The sequence below is a fragment of the Callorhinus ursinus genome, unplaced genomic scaffold (genome assembly GCF_003265705.2).
Source record: "Callorhinus ursinus isolate GAN/ISIS: 27379988/994484 unplaced genomic scaffold, GSC_fseal_2.0 scaffold62, whole genome shotgun sequence".
Lineage (NCBI taxonomy): Eukaryota > Metazoa > Chordata > Mammalia > Carnivora > Otariidae > Callorhinus > Callorhinus ursinus.
Window position 1 is genome coordinate 7,440,378 of NW_027397124.1, and position 27,191 is coordinate 7,467,568.

General features: G+C 41.6%; 1 long non-coding RNA gene across 1 annotated transcript; it reads left to right on the forward strand.

Moving 5' to 3' along the window:
* Positions 1 to 14,388: 14,388 nt before the first annotated feature.
* LOC112834413 (uncharacterized) lies at positions 14,389 to 24,138 on the forward strand. Its single transcript, XR_012376049.1, has 3 exons — positions 14,389 to 14,494; positions 14,996 to 15,150; positions 23,878 to 24,138. It is a non-coding gene; the product is annotated as an uncharacterized lncRNA (long non-coding RNA).
* The last annotated feature ends 3,053 nt before the right edge of the window (positions 24,139 to 27,191 follow it).

Below are 27,191 nucleotides of genomic sequence, written 5' to 3' on the forward strand. Positions count from 1 at the left end.
GGAGTCAGCCCAGCATGAGTTTTCACCATCAGTGCAACAATCAGGCTCCTGGAAACTGCAACACCTGTCACTTTCACTACTGAACTTGGAGCTTCTAATAATGATGTTAAGTCAAGTTCAATCAGTAATTCCAATCATCAGAATGAATATTTGGCTAAACAATTCATTTATTCCAGGGTCAATACCTGAACTTTTGGATTTCATTCACTATCTTCCTTGTAGTATTTTTGTTTTAAATACTACTGCTTAAATACTATGTCCACAAGCTATGTGCTTTCCTTCTGCCAAATTCCTATCATGATCCACTTGACTGACTTCGATTTTCCAACGCGGTACCTAACAACATTTACATATATAGTTCAGTAGGTACATGGTGTTTTTATGTATTTTATATATGCTCATTCTGCCTTTTCCCCCTAGGGGGTAAATAACTGGAAGGCAAGGGCTGTGTCTTTACTTTGTATCTCCTTATCACACCCAACTTGGAAGTCTGTGTGGAATGAGTGAGTAGTCAGGAAAGGCTGCTTAAGTTATTTTATAGAATATGGTAGAACCTAAACAGAAATAAGACTATGCCTGTCATATGCCATAGAACAGAACACAGTTATTCACTCTTTAGAGATTGAGCTCTGCGTGAGCAAACATCCATCCAAATTCTACCACTGTTCTAAGTCTTCATTCCTACAAGAGAATAAAGATAAAGTACAGTTGAACATTGAACAACATGGGTTTGAACTGTGTGGGTCCACTTATACATATTTTTTTAATATAAATACAGTACTGTAAATGTGTTTTCTCTTCTCTTCCTTATGATGTTCTCTTTTTTTAAGATTTATTTATTTGAGAGAGAGAGAAAGCACTGGGGGAGAGGCAGAGGGAGAGAGAGTCCCAAGGAAACTCCCTGCTAAGCGCAGAGCCTGATGCAGGTTTCTGTCTCATGAGGCTGAGATCACAACCTGAGCCGAAACCAAAAGTCTGATGCTTAACCAACTGTGCCACCCAGACACCCCACTTCCTTATGATTTTCGTAATAACATTTTCTTTTCTCTAGCTTACTTTATTGTAAGAATACGGTATATAATGCATATAACGTACAAAATGCGTTAATCAGCTATTTACGTTATTGGTAAGGCTTCTGGCCAACAATGGGCTATTACTAGTTAAGTTTTGGGAAAATCAAAACTCATAAGTGGATTTTCGACTGCATAAGGGGTCCGTACCCCTAACTTCTGCGTTGTTCAACTGTATACACAGAACAACTCTTTTGTAAATAGAAAACAGACTGTACCAGTGAAGATTTTCCCAGCACAATCAACAAAAGAAATTAAGATTTCAGCCATTATGTTCTGAGCACCTCCAAGATGCAGGCTGGGCAGGTAAAAATGTATCTTTGGATGATACAACCAGTTCTTATTTCTGAAATTTAAAAATTAAACACTAACTCCCACTCAAACAGGTTTGAGAACTAACCTGATAGCCATTGAAATTTAAGTTCTAAATTTCCACAGGGCAACCCTTCTAAGCTACATTTCCTCTTAAATAGGACTGATGCCTGAGGCTGGAAGTCCAGTGTCAGACACCCAGACATCTTTTTTTCAATTGCACACCATGAAGAAAGCAATGGAAACGGAAGTCTGCATTTCTAAACATTATGATATAAATCTGAGATTAAAATATGTAAATGGGGGGTGTTCCCGGCTGGCTCAGTTGGTGGAGCATGTGACTCTTGATCTCGGGGTCGTGAGTTTGAGCCCCACATTGGGTGCAGAGATTACTTAAAAATAAAATCTTTAAAAATAAAACAAAATATGTAATCCATTCTGCCAAATCTGTTTCCACACTGTGATGGCTTGTGTACTTTTCCTGCATGGTTATCATCATCCTGTCAGGCCACATCTCAAAACTAGAAACATCAGAAGCTCATGGCTTAAGTTTTCAGTGGAAATATCATTTGCTCAGCTTTCAGTATGGAATCAGGCACCCTCACATGGCCATGAAGGATTAGTCACTAGATTAAATATAATATATGGTAAATAAACAGTCAATAACTTTAGTAATAGGAACGAGACATTCGTTTTCATATCATTTAGGCATAGGGCTTCCTAACTGTCCTCTGTATTTATTCAAATGGCCAATGAGGATCAGACAGATTTGAATAACCCACAGCAAGTCAATGGCAGAGCCTAGATCTTAATGTGGGGCCCTTCCCAATATCCCTGCTTCTGCATCAGGACAGGACAAGAAATCAGTCAAAAAAACAGATATATAAGGCACTCACTTAATCCTGTGCCATGAAGACTGCAAAGATCAGGTTTTTCTTTTTATTCCTCAGCCATGTACTTGTAATCTTATTCCAGCCTATTAACAAACAACCGATTTTGGAACATTTAATGATCTTGCTTATGAAAACTTTAGAGTGTTAAAGAATTTCTGGTGTTTTGATAATTGTTTTTACAGCATGTTTGGGCATACCGCATGATTTACTTCATAAACATCCCAATGTGAACTTAATTAAGTTCTGGTGAGAAGTAACAACACTCTCAAGACATAGATTATTGAGAAAACTGCAACCGACTTAGTTTTTGGCTCTTGCAACTTAAATTTAGATTATTATAAATATACCCAATTGTGCATACTGCCAAATACCCTATTTCAGTATTTGTTCATAAAATGTAATTTGAAATGCATGTAGGATGATACAGCCTTTTTGTAAAAGGAAGTTATTATCTGTGATAAAAGCAGTTGTTGACATTAGAAATGCAGACTCAAGGATCCAGACGGGAAATTTAATAAAAAGAAAACAAATGTAGCAGGGGAAAGGGGGGTTAACAATATGGCAAAGCAAAGCCAGATGTGGCTGAAAATATCTGCCTACAGGCAAAACCTGGACTCCTACCTTTCAGATGGGCCATCAACAGTCACTAGAAGCAAAACATGGCCCCAGATTAAAAAGGAAAGTGGGCCCTTCTGATCTGGCTGCTTGCTTGCTAGAAGGCACCCCTATGAGAGGAGATAAGCATTTGTTAATGTCTGAGCTGGCTCCTTTTGGTGTCTCAAGTCAATTACCTGTGGATTTCCACACTCCCTGCACCTCATATCCATTGCTTCCTCATCAGACATTCTCCAGCATGCCCTACAGCGGTCTAATGAACTGGCTTTAACCATATTCCCCATAGATCTTAGAGAGATGAGAGGATGCCGTAGCGACTGTACTTGAACACGTTTTACGAGGTTCAGATAATCTGGTAAATGTTACATTCTTTAAACAAAACCCACCGGAAAATTCTCCCCTCTTCATGTCCATGCAGTTTTCATCCTGGAAATCATTATCATGGATCCCCAGGACCTTGCGAGACTCCCAAGTGTCTCTTCCTGGTGCTCACCAAAGCAAGTTATTATAGTATAATCAGCCTCCTGTGTTGATGCCATTTGGGAGCTCATGATTTTAGTCTTTCCCATAAGACAAGTGTGTTTTTCAGTTTGTATTTTACCCCAGGCTGTCTATGGCAGTTCTCTTTCCTTAAAGCCCCAAATAATTTCATGCCTATGCAAATAACAGAAAATTCATAGCTCTTCCAGAGGGAGGTTGTTAGGCACCAATTTCAAATTTTCATCCAACTCCGAGAGTTTACTTGAGTTTGGCTTTCAGGTCAGGGATTCCTTCCTAAGACCCAGGGAAGATACTCTAAAAGCATCAAAGGAAAGTCAAGTTTTTTGAGATATTTTTAGGACAAGTACAACCCTTTCAAGATGGAAGCTTTTGATAGTTCTCCAACCTCTGGCATAATTTAGCAAACCACGCAACAATAATGCACTTTTAGGTTCTTGAATTCCTATCACTCAAGACAACCCATAATCTTGAATATCGCAGAGACCCTGTCTTTTCCTTCTTCTCTTCCTAAGTAAATTGCTGGAAGACTCAAATTGTAATGGAACTAATGAGCGTGAAACCTGTGGGTGGTGTGGAAATACTTGATCCTGCCTCAAACCCACAAAAATGCCAGAAGGAAGGCAGCACCCAAAGGTGTACACAGACATTCTAGGAAGAGGACTAACCTTGAGATCCAGAATGATTTGCCAGATTTCCTGGATCTGTGTGTGAAATAGCACAGTAATGTTTCTAATAACATGATTCACAACAAGAAGCCAACATTTCTTCAAGTCTCGCCATGAATATATTTGAAAACAACAATAGCCACATTAATAGAAATCAGCCCTGGAAATATCTACCCAAGGTCGTTTTAAGGACATTCAGATTAGGGAGTTTAGGAGAGTTTAGACCCTTAAACAAAATTTTCTAACCAATGACACCCAATTGCTAAATGAGACCCCCTGCCTGTAGGGTTCCTGAACTGGAACTCTCAGCCCCAGGGGCCATTTTCAGCCTCAGGATAAAACACAGAGGGGGATCTCTGAGCCTGTGATTGCCTCCCAACCCTCCCTCTGCTCATGCGGGTTGGCAGCCCCACAAGAGCAAGCACACAGGGGGCAGCTAGTTAAATTTTGGCCAAAGAGTAACCTTAAAGTGGGCACTTTCAGCATCTGGGTATGAACACATAATCATTTGTTTTAAAAGGTTTCAAACCTGAAGGATATTGAAAAAACAGGCATTTAAGAGGAGTGGGGAAGAGTAGATCTTAATGTCAGCCTTAGCTTCAAAGACATTCAGTAAGCTCATATGTGGCAATGTTGTACTAGTCATGATGTAAAACAAGATGTGTATACACATAGTAGTCTTCGGTTTTAATTCTAGTAATTTGGGTCTTTTCTTATTTCAGCAGGAATACATGAACATAACAGAATTTGGGGAAATACCTACATGCAAAAAAAAGGAAATTATTATCAACCCTAATCTTAACATACAGAGGCAACCAGTGTTAGAATTTTGGTGTATGTCACTTATTCTTTATCCCTTTATTACTCATTTTTTTTTTTTTTGAGAAAGAGAGAAAGAAAGCATGAGTGGGGGGAGGGGAGGGGGGAGGGCAGAGAGAGAGAGAGTCTTAAGCAGGCTCTACCCCCAGCATGGAGCCCAACACCGGACTGGATCTCATGACCCTGAGATCATGACAGGACCTGAAATCAAGAGCCGGATGCTTAACCGAGCCACCCAGGCGCCCCTATTACTCATTTATTTATTTAGCATCTATTACGGGCCCAGAATTCTGTGTATCCTTTCTGTCCTTTGTCTACACATAAATTTGCATACTTTTTAAACCGGATTTGTACTAATATATCAAGAACGTTTTATTTCATCATCTATTTTACGCCATATTATTGTTATATGCCATTCCATTAAGTGTATAGATTTACCATTGCTTACTTATTTATTTTTTTAAGATTTTATTTTTAAGTAATTTCTGCATCCAGTGTGGGGCTCAAACTCACATCCCTGAGATCAAGAGTTGTGTGCTCTACTGACTGAGCCAGGCAGGCGCCCCTACAATAGCTTATTTAAAGACCATCATTGTCAAGCATATGCCTTTTATGTAAATATGTAAAGTACCATGCTAAGTAGAAAGCACATCCATGATGGCTTTATGATCATAAATTCTTATAGGTAGACCTATGACATCAAAGAATACATTTTTTAGGACTTTCCAAACTTATTGCTAGACTAGCCACCACTTATATTTTTACATTCCCATCAACAATATGTGATTTCTAGTACTCTTGCAAAGACTGATCGTTTTTTTAAATATTTGTCAATTTTCTAGGTAAAAATGACTCATTGTTTTAATTTGCAGTGTTTTTAATTATTAGGAAATTTTTACTTTTTCTCATTTGGCTAGCTTGGTGCTTTGATGAAAAAATGAAAGATATTTATTGAGTGCCTATTATGTTACAGACCAATTCTAGGCACTGGGAAAGATAAATGGTTTGCAAATCATGTAAAGAATAATCCAATACCAAGAGGTATAACATGAAGAAAATAGGACTTAGAAGGGACACTCATTTCAATAGCTACAATATAGAAAGGAAGTTAGACCAAATGTATTTCTTTTCTCCTTGTAACCTCTATTTTTTTAACTCTTTGTTTTGTGTATATATATACTATATTCAAAAAATGCATATAATGCATATGTACATTTTAAAGAATTATCATATAAAAATAAATGAAACAAATACCCGTGTACCTATTACTCAGCTTAAGAAACAAACATGGTTGATTACCCTAAAGCCCTATGAATGCCTCCAACCAGCCACGTCCCCCTCCTTCCTTCTAAGAGTTAACTACTGAGTTTTACATAAACCACACCTTGATTGTCTTTATAAATAATATGTGAAGATGTGAAGGTATCCCTGTATCACATACTATTGAGTTTTGCCTGTTTTTGAATCCTATGTAAGTTCTTCCACAATTTAGTTTTTTGTTAGTTTTGTTCTATTTTGGTTTTACACACACTGTTTTTGACTTGATCTGTGTTGAATATAGGCTCTTCGTTTCCACTGATGTAAAGTCTTCCATTACTTAACACACCCTAATATACTTATCCACCCTACTGTCATAGGACACTTGGGTTTATGTTGCTTGCTTTTTAAAGCTATCACGAGCAATGTTGCTATGAGTAATCTTATACATGTCTCCCAATCAAAAAGTGCAGGAGTTTCTTTAAGATGTATATTAGGTTGAAGTCAAAAGTGGTTGAATTACTGGCATATAGGGAATGCATGTGTTGGACCTAATTCCTAATACATCGTTTTCTTTTTTTTAATTAAAAGATTTCATTTATTTATTTGTCAGAGAGAGAGAGCAAAAGCAGGGGGAGCAGCAGGCAAAGGAAGGAACTCGATGTGGGACTCAATTCCAGGACCCTGAGATCACGACCTGAGCCAAAGGCAGACATTTCAACGACTGAGCCACCCAGGCCTAATAAATCATTTTCTAAAAATGTTTTCTAAAATGGTTTCACCAGCTAGCATATACACAGCACTGTCTGAAATTTCCTCTGTTCCATACTCAAGACAATGTTTGGTACTCTGAGACATTTTAATTTCAAGCAATCTGGAGGGCGTATGATGATATTTCTTTGCAGATTGTCCTGAGAAATAATGAGGCTAAGTATTTTACGTGTGTTTACTGGTCGCTCATGTCCTCTTCTGTGTTCATATCACCTGCCTCTTTTTTATTGGGGTGTTATTGTTTCCCTATTAATTTGTAAATGTTTGTACATATCCTCAGAATACTAATCCTTTGTCAGCTGTGTGTTGAAATGTTCCAGATTATAACTTGCTTTATCACTCTCGCATTGATGTCTTTTGAAGGACAAAGGATCTTAATTTTATTGTGGTTGAATTTATCAATCTTTTCCTTAATGCTTGTGCCCTTAGTGCTCAAGAGATCCTACTCTATCCCCAGGGTCATAGAGATAGTCTCCTATATTTTCTTCTAAGCAATTTTAAGTTTTACCATTTACATTTTGGATTTTAATCCATCTGGCCCTCTGGCTTCAGTATTATCATTTGAATATGGACTATAAGACAGCTGTTATGATTTTCCCATATGCATAACCAATCCTGGCACCAGTTGTTGAATAATCCATCATTTCCACACTGATCAGCAGCTGTCAGCTCCTGTCAGCTCTCGGATTTCTGTTTGATGGGCCTCTTGCTAGGCTCTCTCTTCCTTTGCTTTCCCTTGCTAACAGACACTATCTTAATCGCCGAAACTACATAAGAAGACTTGACATCTTACAGAGTTATATGTCCTGCCTGGTTCTTCTTAAGAAGGTCTTGGTTAGGGGCTCCTGGGTGGCACAGTCAGTTGGGCATCCAACTCTTGGTTTTGGCTCAGGTTGTGATCCCAGGGTCATGGGATAGTGCTCCGCACTCAGGGCGGAGTCTCCTTGAGATTCCTTCTTCTTCTGCCCCTCCCACTCATGCTCACTCTCTCTCTCTCTCTAAAATAAATAAATAAATCTTAAAAAAAAGAATGTCTTGGTGATTCTTATCACTATAGTCTTCCATTCAAATTTTAGAATCTGCTAATCAAGTTCTGCAAAAAATATTCTGTTGGAATTTTAATTAAAATTGCATTAAATCTATAATCACTTGAGGGAGAATTGACTTTTTTTATAAATCTTTCTACCATGAACATGATTATCACTCCATTTATTTAGTTTTTTATTATAATTGAATGTAGTTGTGTAATTTTCTACATAAAGGACCTGCACGGCATTTGTTAGATGTATGCTGGGTGTTCTTTTCTCCCATTGCCCTTAAGTGCACCTTCCATCCTTCCCATCATGCCCTATGCCCAGGAGACGAACTCCATAGACTACATCAACAAGTCCCTATGTCCTGACTCCCAGGAGGGTTGGAAAAAGGAAGCAATGGCCAGGAAAGCAGGAGGAGAGTGAGATGGGATGTTATTCCCTAGCCCCTTCTCTTTCAGGCAGCCAGTCAGCAGAGCTGTGCTCTTCTACTGAAACAAACACACGCCTCCACCTGCAACTCTTGCCTAGACCTGCAACTCTCCACGTTCTGGGAACTGCTCACTTTTACCCACTCAGACCTCTGGTGTTACTTACCCTTGGAGTTTGACCATCTTTGTTGGTTTCTCTGTAATCTGCACACATCTTTGCAGTCATTATACTCTGCATTGAGAATGCTACCTGTTTCCTGTAGAAAGCCCAGCCAATAGAACAGTGTGTGTGAGTGTGTGTGTGTGTGCGCGTGTGTATAATTTCTCATAATTTGTAGCTTATTTTCCATTTTCTATAGGGAAAATCATATCATCTGCAAATAATGATATTTTATTGTTTCTTTTCTGATCCTAACACCTTTTCTGATGGTCTTACTACATTGACTTGTACTCCAGAGCAATGCTCATTAGCAGTGGTAAAAGCAGCCACCCTTGTTTATCCCTAATTTTAAAGGGATTGCTCTTCCTAATTCTCCACTAAGATGTTCACTGTAGATCAAGGAATTTCCATCCTAAACCTAGCTTGCTAAGGTTTTATCTCGAATTCTTGTTGAAGTTCATCAGATCCTTATCTCCATCTATTGTGATCATGATTTTTCTCCTTTAAACAGTAAATATGATGAATTACAAAATACATTTTATAATGTCAAATCAATCCTTTCAAAAATGCATGCTGATTAACCATTTCTAGCTCTAGTTTGCAAATACTTTATTTAGAATTTTTGTCTTTAGATCTATGGATGAGATCGGTCTGTGAATTTCCTTTCTACTAAATGTCCTGGTCTGCTTTTGAAATCAAGATTATATTTGTCTCATAAATATGAGTGGGAAGTATTCTTTCTTTTTCTGTTCTTTGAAAGAGTTTGTGTAAGCTTGGAACTATCTGTTCCTTAAATATATAGTAGAAACTACATTTAAAAACATCTGGTACTGGTATTTATTCTATGGAAAGATTTTTAACTACTGACTCAAATTCTTTAAAAATTATAGGATCCTTCAGGTGCTTATTACTTCTTAAATCAACTTTAATAATTTATACTTCTTTAGGAATTTTTCAATTTCACTGAAGTTGTAAATAATTTGACATCAACTTGATTATGATATTCCCTTAAAATTTAACCTTTTCTGCATCAGTACTGAAGACCTTTATTCATTCTGATATTTTTTGTGACTTCTCTTTTTTTCTTGATCTGTCTTGCTGGGAAGTTCATCTTTTTAAGCAACACTGACTTTGACAATTTTGTGTTGTTTGCTATTTCATTTACTTCTACTCTTATTTTTTTTTCTTTCTACTATTTTGGGGCTTATTCAGTTATTTCTTTTTTTCTGTCTTCTTAAGATGGACGCATAGCTCATTCCTTGTCAGCCTACCTTCTTTTCTAATGTAAGTTATTTAAGGCTACAAATTTCACTCTGAGATACTATTTTTTTAAAGAGTCTGGAAGGGCACCTGGGTGGCTCAGTTGGATGAGGATCCGACTCTTGGTTTCAGCTCAAGTCATGGTCTCGGGGTCGTGAGACAGACCCCCACATCTGACTCCATGCTCAGCAGGGAGTCTCTTTGAGATTCTCTCTCTCTACGTCTCCCTCTGCCCCTCCTCCCGCTCACACACACACACCCTCTCTCTCAAATAAATAAATAAATCCTTAAAAAAAAGAAGAAGAAGAAGTCTGGATCACATTGACTTCTTTCGTTGTCTTCATTGCACATCTGAAGTCATCTGGTTTATTTTTTTATTATCTGCTTATTTGTCTTACCAACAAGAAGATGCTCCATGTGAGCATCTCTCTCTCCCTATCCCAGAGCTTGCCACTTACTAGTCACTGAATAAATTATTGTTGAAACAGTGAGTGAACAGAGGGATGATTATACCTAATTGACTGCCTGAGCAGACAGACACCCAGTCAACATAGCTTTTGGCTGAAGAAAGAACTATATTACTACTGTTTTGTTGTTGTCGTTGTTGTTTGTTTGTTTGTTGTTGTTTTATCCTCAAACAAAAACCACGATGTTTTAACCTATAAAAGCCAAACCAAGAGTCTACCCACCAGTCTATTAGAGCATCCTCCCCCTTGCTTGAAAAATGGTGATTTAAGGAGAAATCTTAGTGCTCTTGCTTAAGAAAAATATCTGGATGGTTGAAAATTGGATAAAGCTGTCAGTGACTCCTTAGGAAAAAAAAAAGTTAGACTTACTGCCCATGATTGAAAATCAAAACAAACTTAGAATCAAATGTTTTCTTGCTCTGTAGAATTCGTCTTTGAGAAGATACAGAGGAATAGAGAAATGGAAATAACATAAAAAACATTTTCTTTCTCTTGCATCAAATTGGCTTGTTATCTGTGACTTTCAAAGATAAAATAACCTTGGTTTTCAGAGCCTGTGTCACATCCTCTCTTGCCCCCCTAGAGCTCCCTGAACACCCCTCACTCGCTCTGGTAGTCTGCCTGCACAGAGATAGCCAGCCCATCTCCCAGATTCCCAACCCTGCAACTTCTGCCTGGTACTCCCTCAACAGTATGAGGAAACAGTGAAGATAAACTCTTGCTTCAGGCAGAGAAAAGTGTAAGCTGCACATTCTCACGGAGCTAGAGAGACCCAACAAGATCCACCAGTCATCATAGGCATTCAATAGCCCTTAACTTCTACCTCAACAGAGCATGCATCTCAGTCCTACCTACTCTACTTGAAGTAAAGTTAGTTGCGTACTTGACTTTGGAACTCGGCCCTCTTCACGCTGCCAGCTCATGAGGGAAGGTGCAATGCCTGACTTGTTTTGTATCCTCCAGAGCCTGACAAAACAGAGTCTTTTCCATAGAAGCACTCCATAAACTCCGAATCGAATTGAAACTGGGGCCAAGCAAGAGGTCGCACAGCTCATTAGTGGTAAAGCTGTGGTCCTCTGGGATCCCATTCCAGTGCTCTTTCAACTTGACCACACCCCTCTCACTCAAAAACTCAGCTGACATTCCTTCTTTCAGATGGCAAACGCGTTCACTAGTGTTTCACCAATAACCATCCATACTCAAATGGGTCTGGTCTCTTTCTTCCTAATGCATACTGTCCGATATCTACAAGCCCCACATACTGTATATCTACAAGCCACGCACATTGTGCAATACCTACAAACCATCGTTAAGCTTATAAAACACGGAGAAAATCATCTCCTGAATTAACTAGATTCTTTGACATTGAAGGATGAGACACACAAATCATCTTCAGTGACGGGACTTGGCTTTAAGAACACACAGAGGACTGAGGCAGCCTGAAGGCATGAGAATTGTGGTGCACGCACCCTTGGAGGTACACCTCGGGCCTCAGGGCGGCTCCAGCAGAGCTGGCTCAGTGCTGTTCAGAATGTACCCCGAGCTCTAATCCCACATCACTTGATATTCCTGGCCCGAGAGAAATCTGTTGGGTCAGTTTGCCTCCATCCAGTAAGGAACCATCTTGTTGGGCAGAATTTCTCACCCGATGGTTCTCCCTGGTGTAGATCCTTTGGTTCAGTCACAGAATCTGGACCTGATACCTCGATAACCTAGAAAGCAGGTCTGCCTCTTAAAGGAGCCTAGGACTCCTCTCCAGGACATTTTCCTTAATAAATAGAAACTGTTTCAACTTTCCAGGAAGCATTAATATCCATTTTCTTCCCAGTTTTTCTTCACATCTTCATTCAGCTCTTTTTTTTTTTTAAGATCTTATTTATTTGTCAGAGAAAGAGAGAAAGAGCAAAGCCAGCAGAGGGAGAAGCAGGCTGTCCCTGTCCCCCGGGAAGCCCTGCACGTGGCTCCCCTGTTCGGCAGGCTTTTGAAGGACAGTGAAGGGGAAGAAGGTTGTTGGCTGAACATGACAGCTCTGAAAAGAGTGAATAAGTGAGATCCAGGGTGTTGCAGATAATTTTACTTATCTAGAGGGATGAGTATGTGCCCCTTTTGACAGTGAACGGGAGTAACAAAAGTACCAGCTGCCACCGGAACATGGAGACCCTCCATTAGGAATTTCATGGCAGAAGCCACCTGCAGATTACCGAGAAGCTTCTGACAAGATGGAAGATGAATTGATGTAGTGCAAGGAAATGCTGCAGACAACAGGCCCTGGAGCTTCTGGGTGCTGATTCAGACGTCATGGGAGGAAGGGCCTTCTAGAAACTGACTGGGTGAATGGAGACTAAGTAATGTGAGTGATTGTCTTGAAGAGTAAAAGAAGTGATGCGAAGAAAGAAGAGTTGAGGGACGCCTGTGTGGCTCAGTCAGTTAAGCATCTGCCTTCGGCTCAGATCATGATCCTGGGGTCCTGGGATCGAGTCCCGCATCGGGTTCCTTGCTCAGCGGGGAGTCTGCTTCTCCCTCTCCTTGACCCCCACTCATGCTCTCTCTTGCTATCTCTCCCTCTCTTAAATACATAAAATCTTTTTTAAAAATTAATAAATCTTTAAATATACATATTTTTATAGATCAGCAACACACACAGGAAATGAGGTCACAAAGGCCTTGGAAGTCACTGACAGGTTTGAGCAGACAAGATCTGATTATCATCAAAGCCTTCTTCTGACTGTTGGGGAGGACATATCAGAAGCAGGGAGATCAGCTATGACATCGTTGCACCAACACTGGTGCTTTAGACTAAGGTGGTTGCGTGGGTGGCCATGGGGAGTGGTGGAACTCGGTATATTTTGGAGGGAGCGCCAACACGATTTTCTGGATTGAGGATGAAGCGTCAGAGGACGACTCCCAGGGCCCGGGATTCTGGGTGGATAGAATTGCCATCACTGCACCAGGACAGATTGTCCCACTTCCCGACAGCCAGGTGAGGCTGTAAATGACACAGCATCACGCTGACACTTCCTCGATTTGCAGCCCTGGAAGTAAAGGGAGACAGCTCATATAAAAGGGACCCAGGATCCAGTAGAAACCGCAGGGAAGAAACAAAGACCCCCAGGTTTTTGGGCCACAGTTGCTGGAAGAAGGGAGTTGCCTTTAATTGAGGTAAAAAGCTCATCTCACCCTTAAGAGGGGCCTTAGTCCCTGACTGTCCAATATTCAGTTCCAGAACCCACAAGCTCTAGCTCTACTTCCTAAAATAGGGGTCTGGAAGATCAATAAAGCCCATCAATAAAGTTCTTTTCCTTAGGCTTATTTGAGTGGGTTTCTCTTCCTTGGAATCACGCTGTTTGCTAAAATATAGTCCAAAAAAGAAAAAAGAAAAAAAAAAAAAAAGATGGGACCCCTTCACTGTAGATTCGTCTGATTCCATGGAGCTATGCTGTGTATCTACTGAGTTTGAATCAGCTTCCAAATATCCCCTCCAACCAATGGAACAAACATTAAATATACAAAATAGCCTGCATGCATCAAAGTTGAAAGCAACAGAAACCTGCCTCAAACTAGCTTAAGCAAAAGGGGGAATGTACACCTCCACCCAGGTTAAGAAGTCAGAGACATGACTCTTCAGGTATGGTGCCTTCAAGTTCAAATTACACCATCAGGTATCTGTCTGTTTATCTGTTGTCTATCCATCCATCCACCCATCTATTTTTCTCGTGGTTTGCTTTCTTCTGTGTTGATATTCTCAGGCAGATTCTACCCACAGGGTAAGAAAGACGACTCCCAGCAGCTCTGGACTTTGATCTGCTTTGGAGAGACTATGCCCTCTCAGTATCCGTATCATTCTCTGGGGAAGGTTTCTGTCTGGCCTGCTTGGGTCCCCTGTCACCTCGTGGTGGGAGTGGCATCCCAAGCCCTTTATTGACTGACCCACCAGAACGATACAGCATGCAAGAGTGGTAAATTCCAGAAGGGAAGTATCATCGGAGTCAGACAAAAGAGTAAGAGACACGCTGCATATAGGCCCCTATTCTCAGGTATGAAAATGGTTTTTCTCTGTGATATGCAATTGGCATCACAATGTATCTGTGTACACATCACCACTAACAGTGGCAGGTATTTCAATATGTTTAAAGGAAGTTTTCCTTCACACACACACACACACACACACACACACACACACACACACAAATACACAGACTCCAGCAAAAATATTAACTTAAAAATTCATTTGAAAGGATACAGGTAAACAATTTCACAGGGATGTAAATCAAGTGTGACTTGAGTAACTACTAGGATCAGCTAGCTCTTCTTTTTTTAATGACTGTGTATAGGCTGTGAGGGAAACACTCCTGGGGCTAGGCTGGGAATTGGTTTCAGTGCAGTCTTGCTCAAGGGAAACTTTTTTAGACACTAAACTCTTCTGCTTAGAACAAAAAAGCAAGGATTTTACGAAATGAATGAAACACAAATGAATTTCCCAATGCGGCGGGGTGGTGGGGAGAAGAAAAGCCTCTGGGTCTGAAATACAGTGTGGAGAGTCCAGGTCATGAGAAAAAAGGAGAGTCATTCAAACAAAGATACCCAAGAGACCCACAAAAGTGTCTCATTTTGTGAGCATTACACATTTGGGGGAGGGGGAGGTTTGTTGGATATTGATTTATGCACCAGGCCACCAAATGTAACTTTTTGTGGTTTTGGGGTGTTTTCTTCTTTTTTCTTTCTTTCTTTCTTTTTTTTTTTTAGGAAAATGTGGTTGAACCTTTGAAGAATGAAATCCAACTAGCCAGCCTTCAATCACGAAAGCACTAACCGCTCTGGTGTGAGCTACCCAAATCCTTTCCCTCGATGACCACTTCGCCCAGTTACATAATCCTGAGGAGAGCACAGGAGAAGAAGAGGTAAAGCTTTAAAACATCAGCTTGGGCAGTGAGGAAGGAAATCCACCAGCTAAAATGAGAGTTATGGGCAGAAGATTTAAGACCATCCTCAATCCCCTGATCCTTCTGTAACTTACAAGATTGTCAATACATCTCCTGGGATCCTGGGAGCCTTCCCTAGCCTTATTAGGAGAAAAGAAGGGCCCCAGGCGTGGGGCGGGAGGGGGGAGGGAGGAGGGATACCAGAGGTCGTGATATTCAAGGGAAATAAATTCTTCTAGAAAACAAGATATAAAGTCTTAATGACTAAGAATTCCTGAGGCCTTTTACATTACTTAAGTTTGGATAAAATGTCTTCTTTATAAAAAACATACCAGCTATTTATATGTTGCTTCTTAAAACAATGTTTACTTACTTAACTAAGAATGAATATATTCTTTTAAGTGTTCGTAGAATAGGGGTGCCTGGGTGGCTCAGCTGATTAAGCGTCTGCCTTCCGCTAGGTCATGATCCCTGGAGTCCCGGGATTAGGCCATCGCGGGACTCCCTGCCCGGCAGGGAGTCTGCTTCTCCCTCTGCCCCTCCCCCCCAGCTCATGCTCTCTCTCTCACCCTCTCTCTCTCAAATAAATAAGTAAAATCTTTAAAGAAAAAAATAAAAATAAATGTTCAGAGAATACAGAATTACATGGAGTACAAAAAAGAGCCATCTTTACCTTCCCCATGGTAACCACTGTAATAGTTCAGTGTGTAACTTCTAGACACTTTTCCCGCTGGTTGTACATGTGCCTCCATGCACACAGACATGTGCACACACACATGCATGAATCCATGCGCACATACAGGAGGTATATAAATAGAATTAAACCGTGCGTGTGGTTCTCTGTACACTTTTTCACCTAAAAATATTTCTTATAAATCTTTCCGTGTCAGTACTATAGATCTACCTTATTCTCTTCTACTGTGGCATATTATTATATAGTATTATCTATATCACAACTTACTTCCCTAATGATGCACCTTTAAATGGTTTCTAGTTTTTTCCTATTATAAACAACGCTGCATTGAAAATGGTTATCGATGCTTCTTTGTACACATGTGCAAATAATTCTCTCCCCAGACAAAAACATAGAATTGGAAGTAATGGTATCATTTTTACTTTTGATATACCCTGCCAAATACACATTTTTACTTTTGATATACACGGCCAAATTGATCTCCAAAAGACTACCATTTTATACTCCCTCAACGTTGAAAGCAACAGAATTATTTTCTTTTTGATCTCCAAATGGGTGAAACTTTGATTATTGATCACTACTTACTAATTAGATTATCTTTTCACATTTGAATTGCTAACTTTTAAGTCAGTGACTTCACTGTTTCTATTTTCCCCATCTTTCAACTTTTTTTCTTTTTCTTACTTGTTTGTATGAGCTCTTTATGTATTGTGGATAATCATATTTATCTAATTGTGCAGCTTGCAAACATTTTACCTCAGACTGTTGTTCATGTCTCAAACATTTCACTGTATTAAAACTTCAGATTTTTAATGTAGCTTTAAAAAGCTTTCTCCTGTATGGTTTCTCTGTTTTATACCTTGCTTAAAAAGGCATTACCGGGGGGCTCCTTGGTGGCTCACTCAGTTAAGCATCTGCCTTCGGCTCGGGTCATGATCCCAGGGTCCTGGGATGGAGCCCCACATCGGGCTCCCTGCTCAGTTGGGAAGCCTGCTTCTCCCTCTCCCTCTGCCACTCCCCCTGCTCCCCTTGCTTGTGCTCTCTCTCTCTCTCTCTCAAATAAATAAATAAAATCTTAAGGAAAAAAAAGGCATTACCGGTCTGAAAATTATAAGATGGTTTTGCTATTTTTTCTAATGTTTGTATAGTTTTTCCTAATGTTTGTATAGTTTTTCCTCTAGATTTAGTCTCTTAATCCATATGAAATAAGTTTTTTTATATGTATTGGGAGATTAAAATGTTCTTTCCTTCTTATTGTTCTGACACAATTTATTGAATCGGTCATCTTTTCTTTGAAGTGTTACCTTTGTCATACACTAAATTCTCATGTAAACATAGTACATGGGTCTGTGCATAGACTCCTTCCATTGATCTATTTCTCTATTCTTGAGGTACGAACACACCACTTTAATCACCACCATTTTAAAGTATGTTTTGATATAAAGTAGGACAAATCTGTCACTGTTAGCTTGTTTCTAATAATCTTTTGATTCATCTGTGCATCTTCTATTTGACATGAACTTGTACATTGGCTTGTCAAGTTTCATGAAATATCCCCTTGTGATTTTTCGGAGAATTGCATTGAATGAATAGATTACTTGGGAAAGAACTGACAGCCTTCACAATTTTGAGTCTACCATCCAACATGGTATGTGTCTCTTTGTTCAAGTTTTCTTTTGTCCTTCAATAAGATGTTATGGTGTTCTTCATATTAGGTTTTCTTCTAGATTCTTTTACTACTGTCATTAAGATGTTTTTGTGACATTTCCTAATTGTGTATTGGAGTCACGCGAGATTACTAATTTTTCATCCATTTCATGCACCCAGCAACTATTGTTAAATGGTCACTCTGGGACACTGCAATCCTAATTGCCTACTGGAGGCATACAGACAAATCATTGATTTTTGTGTTGCTAAAAGATCAACCGAGGCATATTAAAAATTTTAAGAGCTTCTTTTTGCAGAGATCAACTCTAATCAGGCTGAGCCAAACCAGAAGTGGTCAGGAGTGATCCACTGACAGGATCGGGAGAGACTTACACAGACGTTATGGGAAGCAGAGCAAAAAAAAAAAACAATTCGATTGGCTATAGTTTAAGTGTTTTCCTTATTTGGAAAAGCCATAGTTGGTTATTTGTGACTGGTTGTCCTTTGGCTTCCACCTCTCAACCGTGAAGCGTTTACAAGCTTAGGTTTGGGTTTTGCTTCCATAGGCTACTAAAGCATCAGAACCTCCTCTGCCTAATGGCTTCCCTGTTTAATGAATTTAACAGTATTGTTAATCCCTATAAGAGAAGCTACAGGATGAACTATCAGTGAATAAATTTTAATAACCAAGGTTGGATGGGTACATGGGCCAGGAAACTGAAAGGAAAAGCAAAGGACTCGGAAAAACTTCTTGAGCACATTTTCAAGCACATTTCTATTGTCTTCTCTATAAAGTCAGACAGTAGAAATTTCTTCACTACTGAGTGGTAGAAAAAGGCATTGCTTTCCCTGTGGTCATGTGCTTTTTCCTCACAAAGAACCAAAAATATGCAAGGGCATATATTCTTCCCCAACCAGCCTTTTTTTCTGCATCTGATGCCAGGAAGTTCAGAGTTAACTTGCTTGGTCAACCACAGCAAGTGTGCATTAGCCCTAGTCCTCTCTCCCCACCTACCCGACCCAGTGTTTGCTTTTGTTCATGTTTTTAATGTGTATTTCCTATGAAATGGCTTGATCTGGGAAGCAAGGCAAGGAAAGAAGAGAAAATACTTCTCGGCATCTAGGACACTAGTCGGTATAAACAGATTTGCGGGGGATCTTTCCTTCAAGCTCCTGAGACTCCCAAGGACAAGGTCAGTCAGCTCTGCCCCTGTCTCAGGCGCCCCCCACCTTTGCCCAGCCCAGATTGGGGGAGACCCGGCTGCTCTGTACTGACTACAGGGCCTTCTGTCTGGGGCTGTTCCTCTTGCCCCAAATTACCTCCGGCTTCTCTGTCAGCAACCACAAAGGACAGACAGCCTTGAATCCTTTCATCATGAAGACAGCATTTTCTTGAGTTGTTTTTTGTTGTTCTTTTTAATTTTTCTGAGTGTTTGTAAGGAGAAAAATGGGAGGAACCCTTCTCTCAAGGCCCAAAACAGTTTTCAAAGCTGCGTGCTCACAGCAAACAGCTTTTCTCATTCTGTTTATGTGTTTGGGCCGCACAATTTTGAGTGACTCAGACGTCAAAAAACCATTCCGATCTGGGGGAAGGGCACCCGCAGGGATTGTTGCTCTAATTTAGCGGATTTTCATATTGTGAAGCATACGAGAGAAAGAAAATGCTGAAAGAAGCTAGGGACCAATTTCAACCTAAGCTACAGGTTTGCATTTTTCCATTTCTCTGCATTCCCTTCCGCGTCTCCACCCCGCCACCCACACCCCCCAACTTAGCTTTTCTATTGCAAATGATCGAGGACGGGATTTGAATAAAAGCCGAAGCTATTTCCTCTGCTCCCGGCCTGCAGACAACTGCATCACAATTTGAGATATTTTGCACACTTACCACCAATTGTGAAATAAATGAGCTTATCTGATGTATGTCATTTGAGTAAAAGAAATTACAAAGTAATAGGTAAAAATAAAGGTTTGTTGTGCATGCACGAAGGCTGTCACTGGATGAATAACTGGCCTTTAGGTTTTCATGTCATTGGGCTTGAGCAAGGGGACAATAACAAAGGATTTACTATCCCCACCCCACCCCCCCAAAAAAAGTGATCAACACAACCTTTGCAACAGATCTCTGACCCTTGAATAATGCCGAACCCGGAAACTAGCAGAGCTAAATTTCATCACAGACAGAGAGAGAGAGATGATTCTTCCACTACAAAAATTTCTAAAAGAATCAACTAACAAATTTTCAACCCAAGTAGCTCCAAGAGAGCTCTCCCGTGGAGTTTACTGAATGACAGTCATTGTTCTTAAAACAGACTCCTGTGTTTGGAGACTGCTGATTGCAGGGTAGGATGTTTTTTCTTTTTTTAAATCTGAGGACGCCCAAAGTGGCTTCGAAGGGGAGAATGTCCCAGCATTTTCATAATCAGCTCTGTTTAAACTCTGACCTTGATAAAGAAGTCTTTTTTTCTCTCCCCCTCAGCATCTTTATTCTTTAATAACATTTGACCTGACTAGAGAAGCAATGCGTGTACCCTTAGACATTTTGCAAAATGCTGAAAATCACAGGGAAGAAAAAATTCAAATCACTTGCTTTTCCAGCACTCATCCATTAATGTTCTTAATTGACTATTTACATTTTAATGTTGAGTCTTCTGGCCTGTACTTTTCAGTGTATATGCTCAGATTCTTCCCCAAAGATGAGAACATGCCATTTTTGTTTTTTTTGTAAATGGTTAAAAATCCTCACCATCATGGTTGCTGTTAGCTGCCACCATAAGCCACATCAGAATGTTTTCAATGCATTTCCTCTTACAGGGCTTTTGGGTTTTTCTTGGTGGCTCTTGTTAACATGGAGGTCATGGCTAAAGTTGTGACGATGTGAAGTCTAACTTAACTCACCCCAAAGTGACATTGCCACCTCTGTGACCAAGAATCCTCCTGGGGCACAGGCCTGATGGGGGAGAGGGAATGACAGGAAAACACTTTACACACCTTTAGGGAAGTTGGCTAAACTAGAATCTAGTGCCATTAGTGAAATGTCAACAGCCAGCACCTCATTGGCTAAATATACATGGAAACAAGCCACCAAAATGAAAAAAATTCTCTCTTTCTCTATGAAAGTTCTCTTTCCCCTTTATTTGAAAAAAAAAAAAAAAAGAGCAAGGAAATCATTTGAAACTTTACATCCCTTTTTGGCAATGAACTCCCAACATTTTTATGTCACTTCCTCTGTAAAATGTCCACCTGGGTCCCTTCGTAGCCCCTGCTTCCCCCACCTCTTCTCCCTCACCCTCACCCCCCGCAACACACACTGGCTCTGCTCCCGTCCTGTCTGGTGATCACTGGTCTCTGCTATTTGGAGGCTGCTTTAAATAAACCTGTTTTATCTTTTCTCCCAGCTTCCTTTCCACAAGAGTCTACATCCCATTCAACTTGGTAGCCCAACACCCTAGGCACATAAATATTTGTTGAACGATTCTTTCAAGGCACCTTGGCAAGTGTCTCCGGGTGCTTTTTCTGCATTTCGGTCCCTCACAGGCTGGAGGCCACAGTTTGACAAAGCCAGGGCAAGGTCAAGGGGAGCCCAAGAAGGCTGCTTTCAAGTTGAGTAATGAAAGGCGATGTTAATTACCGACATGGGCCGTTTAGAAGGAAGAAAAATGCTATCTCTTATTAATTTTGCTGAAATGGACACACTCTTGTCAGTGGCTAATGGTTAACAAAGCCATTCTTTTCTGAAGACAGAGCAGGAAAAAATCCCAGTAAAGGACCTGAGTGGACCCAGTGCAAAACCAGCTTCCCGCTCCCACATGTCTGCACCAGCCAGAGATAACAGGTCTTACTTTTTTGGTTGTTCATGTGTAAAGTTAGACAGAAAACCATCCATGGGAGGTTAAAAGGTTCATTTGTGCCAAGAAGTGTATGATGGGCTTACAGGGAGCGTCGGTCTCAAAAGCCAGGCTCAGGAATGAAGTTTACATGTTAATGGGGGGGGGTTAGAAGGAGAAGAGAAATCAGCCTGTGAAATGGGAATTCCTCCTCCTGTTAGTGGGAAACGCTAATTTAATCAAGAAGAAAGGGTTTGTGGGCCAGGCGCTCTCCCTCGGCTTTCAGCCTCCTGGATAATCTTGGGTGGAAGTTCATAAATGCTTCTCAAATGCTCCCATGCTTTCAGTCTGAGCACTGGTTTTGGCAGTTGTGAGCTTCAAGTGGACCTATTTAAGCTGATCAGAGGAAACAGGCTGACAGTGAGCTGATTAGAAACCTCTTAGAGACCCTTCTTTAAAGAGGGGAAGGCGTTCTTAACTTTTTTTCCATGGGCTTTGGAGAGGGCCCCCGGGAGTGGGTCATAAAGAAGAAAGGATGGGGGGAGGGGAGCGTCCATCTTAGAACACGAAGAAAAACAACCTCCTTGCCAGACCTTTGCCAACCTTCCTGTTCTTGTCAAGCTCTGCTCTGAGGGGAATGTTTGAAGATAACAGGAAAGGAAATAATGAAATGATATGGCAAAGACGAGCTCGACTTGAAAAGACGAGTACAAGCTGTTTCCTTGACCCAGGCTTATCTCAAGCCTGCCAAAAAATAACCATCTATCAGGGACCCATAAATAGGTTAGAAACATCAGAGTAAAATGCCTCCTTGAACAATACAACTATATCCCTGTTCATTTAGAAAACAACATAATGGACATACGGGGCCACCGTTGACACCATCCACACAAAGGTGCCTGTTTGTCTCCAGGGATGAAAGGTGGGGGGTGAGTCCTTTCAAAACACAGACTGTTTATTAGGAGTGAGGAGTTCCATTTGAGAAATGTAATAAACATACTAACATTCAGAGGGAACATTTCAAAACCTCTGCGGGGGGGGGGGGGGGGGGGCCGGATAGGAGCTGCTGACAGTAACACACACATGGAGGAGAAGGAGAAGTTTCCACGCCGAATTCTAAATACATGAGTAAGTTACCCTCTTGCTATCTGCAGACCCCTTATCAGCAACAGAAAGTTCAGGTGAAGGATTTGCTTTCTAAACTGATAGCCCACAGTTGACCTAAAATAGAGCAGGTAGGTCCTCGGCGGTGGGGGGAGACCCGAGCCCCTGGAAGAAGCCCACCGGCCTCGGGGTTGCCATCTGTAAGAACAGAATGGCAGGTTAGATTACCGACCTAAAACAGAAAATGAAGTTTACCAATTAGCTTTGAATAAATATTATCCTTCCCGTCTCCAGTGAAGAGCTGAAGCCAAATTAGAAAAAGACGCAATTCAGCTCCTAAATCCAGAGAACCAAACCTAAGCCGACCTAACCTGGCAGATTGCTCTGACTCCACCAGAATAGCACGGTGATGTCACGCTTTTCATCATTCCCCCCCCCCCAAAAACCAACCACCTATCCCTCCTAAAAATAGCTTGATGCAGTTCTAAGGGAAAAAAGGAAGAATTCGAAATATAAAGAATAAATATGTTTTTAACTTTAAACCAGAGAGCAATAAAAGTCAATCTTTTCCTTCCTGTTTATTCATCTCCCTGACTGTGTGTGTGTGTGTGTGTGTGTGTGTGTCAAAATCCCCTGAAAATTGTACAAGAAGGAAAAATCATTTCCAAAATAATTTAATTTATGGAGCCTTATTTTCTGAAGCCATCTCATCTTTGTAGATTTTCCCTTTGTTTTGCACCAGTCAAGGCACTGGCTTTGGGATTTACCAAATTCTTAATGTGGAGCCCTTTGAAAAACTGTTATCTGTGGGGCAGAGGGAAAAAATTAAGGAGACTGCTAAATATCAGGAGGCTAAATCAATGGTTCTTGATGCTGTTTGAGCCTTAGGACACATGTCAGGCTTTTCAAATAGGGAGGCACAGGACCCTCAGGGGACCTGTTAAATCATCAAATAAGGCCCAAGCATCTGCCTTGTTCAAAAGGAACCCAGGCAGCCCTGTGACAGTCAGCATTGAGAACTGCTGAACAGACTCTCGATTCTAGAGAGCAGGCTCCTATGTCCCCATCCCCACACCCAGGGGCTGTGTCTTGTCCCAGTTCTCACAGATACAGCAGAAGCCAGCTATTCTGAGAGATCCATGATTTGATTTTATTTTTTTAAAGATTTATTTTATTTATTGGGCTGGAGGCGAGGGAGAGGGAAAGAAAGTCCCAAGCAGGCTCTGCGCTCAGTGCGGAGCCCGACTTGGGGCTCTATCTCATGACCCTGAGATCACAACCTGAGCCAAAACCAAGAGTTGGACGCTTAACCGACTATGCTACTGAGGTACCCTAAGTTTCGTGATTTTTAGAATCACCCTCCCCCCAAAATAGCTTAGCCTCCCTCTCCCACTTCCTTTGTTCCTCCTAAATTGCTGTTGATTTTCTTTGTCCCAGAACGGAACTCCCTAAGAAAAGGAGGCCAAGTGATGGAGATGGAGAAAAACCTTACCCAAGACTCCAGTGGAAGATGAGTCAGGAGGCCCCCTGCCAGAGAAGGAAGACTGAGTTGGCTGAGTCTTGTCTGGAGACAATAGAGTGAGGGCCACAGTGAATCACTTGGGGCGCCCTACCTACCCTGCTCTAGGGAAGCCTGCCATATACCTGATGGTTAAGTGAGAGAAAACCTGGGTCAGAAAAGTGATTCCTAGCAATAAAAATCTCTCTCCTTTTGAGACTTCTTAATTTTGTCAAAGTCCTGCCACATCTATTATCTGGTTTTATAACGAATTCCATAAATACCCGTATGTTCATAGGAGATCTACGAACCAAGCAAATGTAATATTGCTGTCATTTCCTAGCCTGATCAAAAGAAACACAGGAAAATTTTCATGGGGATTATGAAATTGGTTTCTAAATACCAGTGTTTATAATTTACTTTTTTTAATTCTCACTTTATCAAGTCAAATATCTGCCTGACCTATCTTAAAAGCCAAAGCGTTTGGGTTACAGCGGATCATGGCGGGCAGAATGCGGGGGGTGGGGGGAGGAGGGGGGTGTCATGTTTTCAAATTTCTATCTTCAGTCAGAGCTTCCATGAAACTTAAAGACACAGAGTCAAGGAAATTTCAGCCCCTGCCCCATCATGCGTCGCTCTCTGTTAGCGGACTTGATACTTAACGATATGCTTAGATTCATGAAACTACCTTCTACTCTGTCTCCTCCCGATGAGGTACCTCTTCTTCTCCCAAACTCCCAACCGTCTTGGCTTCCAGCCTTTCACCACCCTCTTGGGCTCCTCAGACACCCTTAAATTCTATGAGACTCCTCCCGGCGTCTCTGCCAGGTGACTGGCCTAGTGAGGACAAGCACGAGACAATGTCACGCAGACTATGGGTGACTTGGAAAGTCAGAGGAAGGTGGGTTCCCTCCACCATGGATCCACTGGGGAGACGTCAACGGAGGAGGCAGATCCAGATGTGGGCTTGACAGGAAGGATTAGGCTGTGGGGGGCGGGGGTGGGGGTGACCTTGGCTTTGTATCAGGATGCGTTCCAGGCTTGCCCCACAGCAGCCCTGGGACAAGAGCAAATGTGGGGTGGGGTGTGGGTGCTCCAGGGAGGAATAAAGCAATTGGAAGACTCTTCTTGTGCAAGAGATGGATGGTCTCCAGGAGACTCCTAGAAATAAAGATGGAGGGAAAAGGCCAAAAACTCAGCGAAGCCTGAATGCCAAGCTGAGGGCCTCAGGGATCATCAAAAAGGCAACTGAGAAGCCACTCCAGGTTTTTAAAGAAGAGAATGACATGTAAGAGGCTCACACTGGCAGCCAAGCACACGATGTATCGGAACATGGGTAAATTTGCAGTCTGGGTCTAGGCGAAAGGACCTCTACCAAGGTTTATTGATAAGTGCGTTGCCCAAGACTGAGTCAGAAGTCTCACTACAGTCAAGCTAGATTAGGGTTATCCCTGGCCTTTAACCTAGCAGGCCCACCAAGATCGCCAACGAAGAGATAAAGCTCATCCGACCAGGTCTTGCTCATGAAGCCAGGTGAGTTGTTATTCACGGGACAGGAGTCTCTCAGAAATGCATGCTGGCTGATCTGGTGGCTGTTTGCCCCCGCACACTGCCAGTAATTTCAGGACGGAATTGTTTAAAAATATTAGAATCATAGAATGTTGGGATTCGACATAACCTCAGGAACTGGGTGACTGCTAAGGCATTAGCACATCTTTTTGCACAGAGAGCCGACCACAGGCCCAGCACCGCAGAGGGGGGGGAATGGTATGGAAGAGAAACACCCCCCCCCGACCCCCCAAGCACACCGGCTCCTTCAACTCCTTTATCTTCCAGAGGACTGAACTGAGAGGCGGGACGTTACATGATGTGTCCACGATCACGAGGGTATCAGAGCCAGGTGAAATATGCTGGCAGATGGAAATAGGCAAAGAGAGTTCATTTTTATATCCATAACACAGGGAAATTATGTATTTATAACCTCCCCATATATTTCCATTATAAGTATATGTGAGTCTGTATATAAATACATATGTATATATGCAAAAGTCTCCATGGTAAGTGAGGCCATCAAAGAGTTAATAAATTCACAATCTAATTTGGCATCCAGACAAGGCAGATAGCAAAGCTTCCCTTTGATTCCCTTACTTAGAGGGAAAATATTAGCGATCTTTATCACTGGGCTCCCTCTGGAGCTGCAGTCTGGGAGTAGAAAGGGGTGGACTTTTAAGTAGCACTCTCATTTATGAACGCACCATGCTTCCCCCCAAGTACAAGTAACTACAAAGCATTCCACTCTTCCAATGCTCGTTCCCATCCTGGGATGTTTTCACTTAAAACAGGCAAGAATGGGTTGCATTCGGCACCAAGGGGCAGCCCTGCTGAGTGAGGCCCTGTGGTTTGTTTCCAAGGTATGGCCTCCAAGGCTTCCCATTCATGGGATTCCTGCGGATTTGGCTTTATCTGTGGGCAAGGGACCAGGCTCTGACAGTCTACAGAACTTGCCCCCTTCTCCCCGGATAATGAGAAGATTTGAAAAGCCATTTAGTCATAACTCAATCAGCCAATTTTCCTCACCAGTGGGCCTTTGTGGAATTGCCTTCATTTCTCCCCTGGGTGGGGGCAGGGGTGTGGCCTCCAGGGACCCCACCCACACCCCATGCCATCTGCGTGGGGGGACACTTGCAGGGAGGGCTTGCCGCTGACGAGACCCAAGTTGTGGCCCTCAAGGGCTTGGTAAAAATGGGTAGTTCTGTTTTAGCTCGGGCTAAGACCAGACCAGGAGGTGAAAAGACTACGCACACAGCCACAATGTTGAGACTCCTGAAATAGAAAGCAGCTGTCTTTAAAGGAGACCTTGGCTGCCCCTCTGGACCATGGGCGGCCTTGCTGCAGCTACCCCTGCAGCCTGATTTGCCCGCAGAGGATTAGTGTTCTTGAGAGAGAAACGAAAAGGAAGAAACCAAGAAAGAGCAATTCTGAGGGGAAAACGCTACCAAGCTCAGTACAGCGGAACAACTCCAGCCAGAGCGATGTGTCAACGAAGGATCTGGAATCTGGTGCCAGGGATCCCTTAGAGATCTTGGGTCGGTATCATTTCAGCCATATTCTGTAGAAATTCGGTCAGGTATAAAAAAGGGGCTTTGGCCGAGAGAGGCCAGCTGGAGGAATGTTCAACTGAAATGCATATGGTTTGGATGACTTTCAGCTGAAATGAAAATGTAGGCTTTCAAGGTATACTTAAGAGATTTTT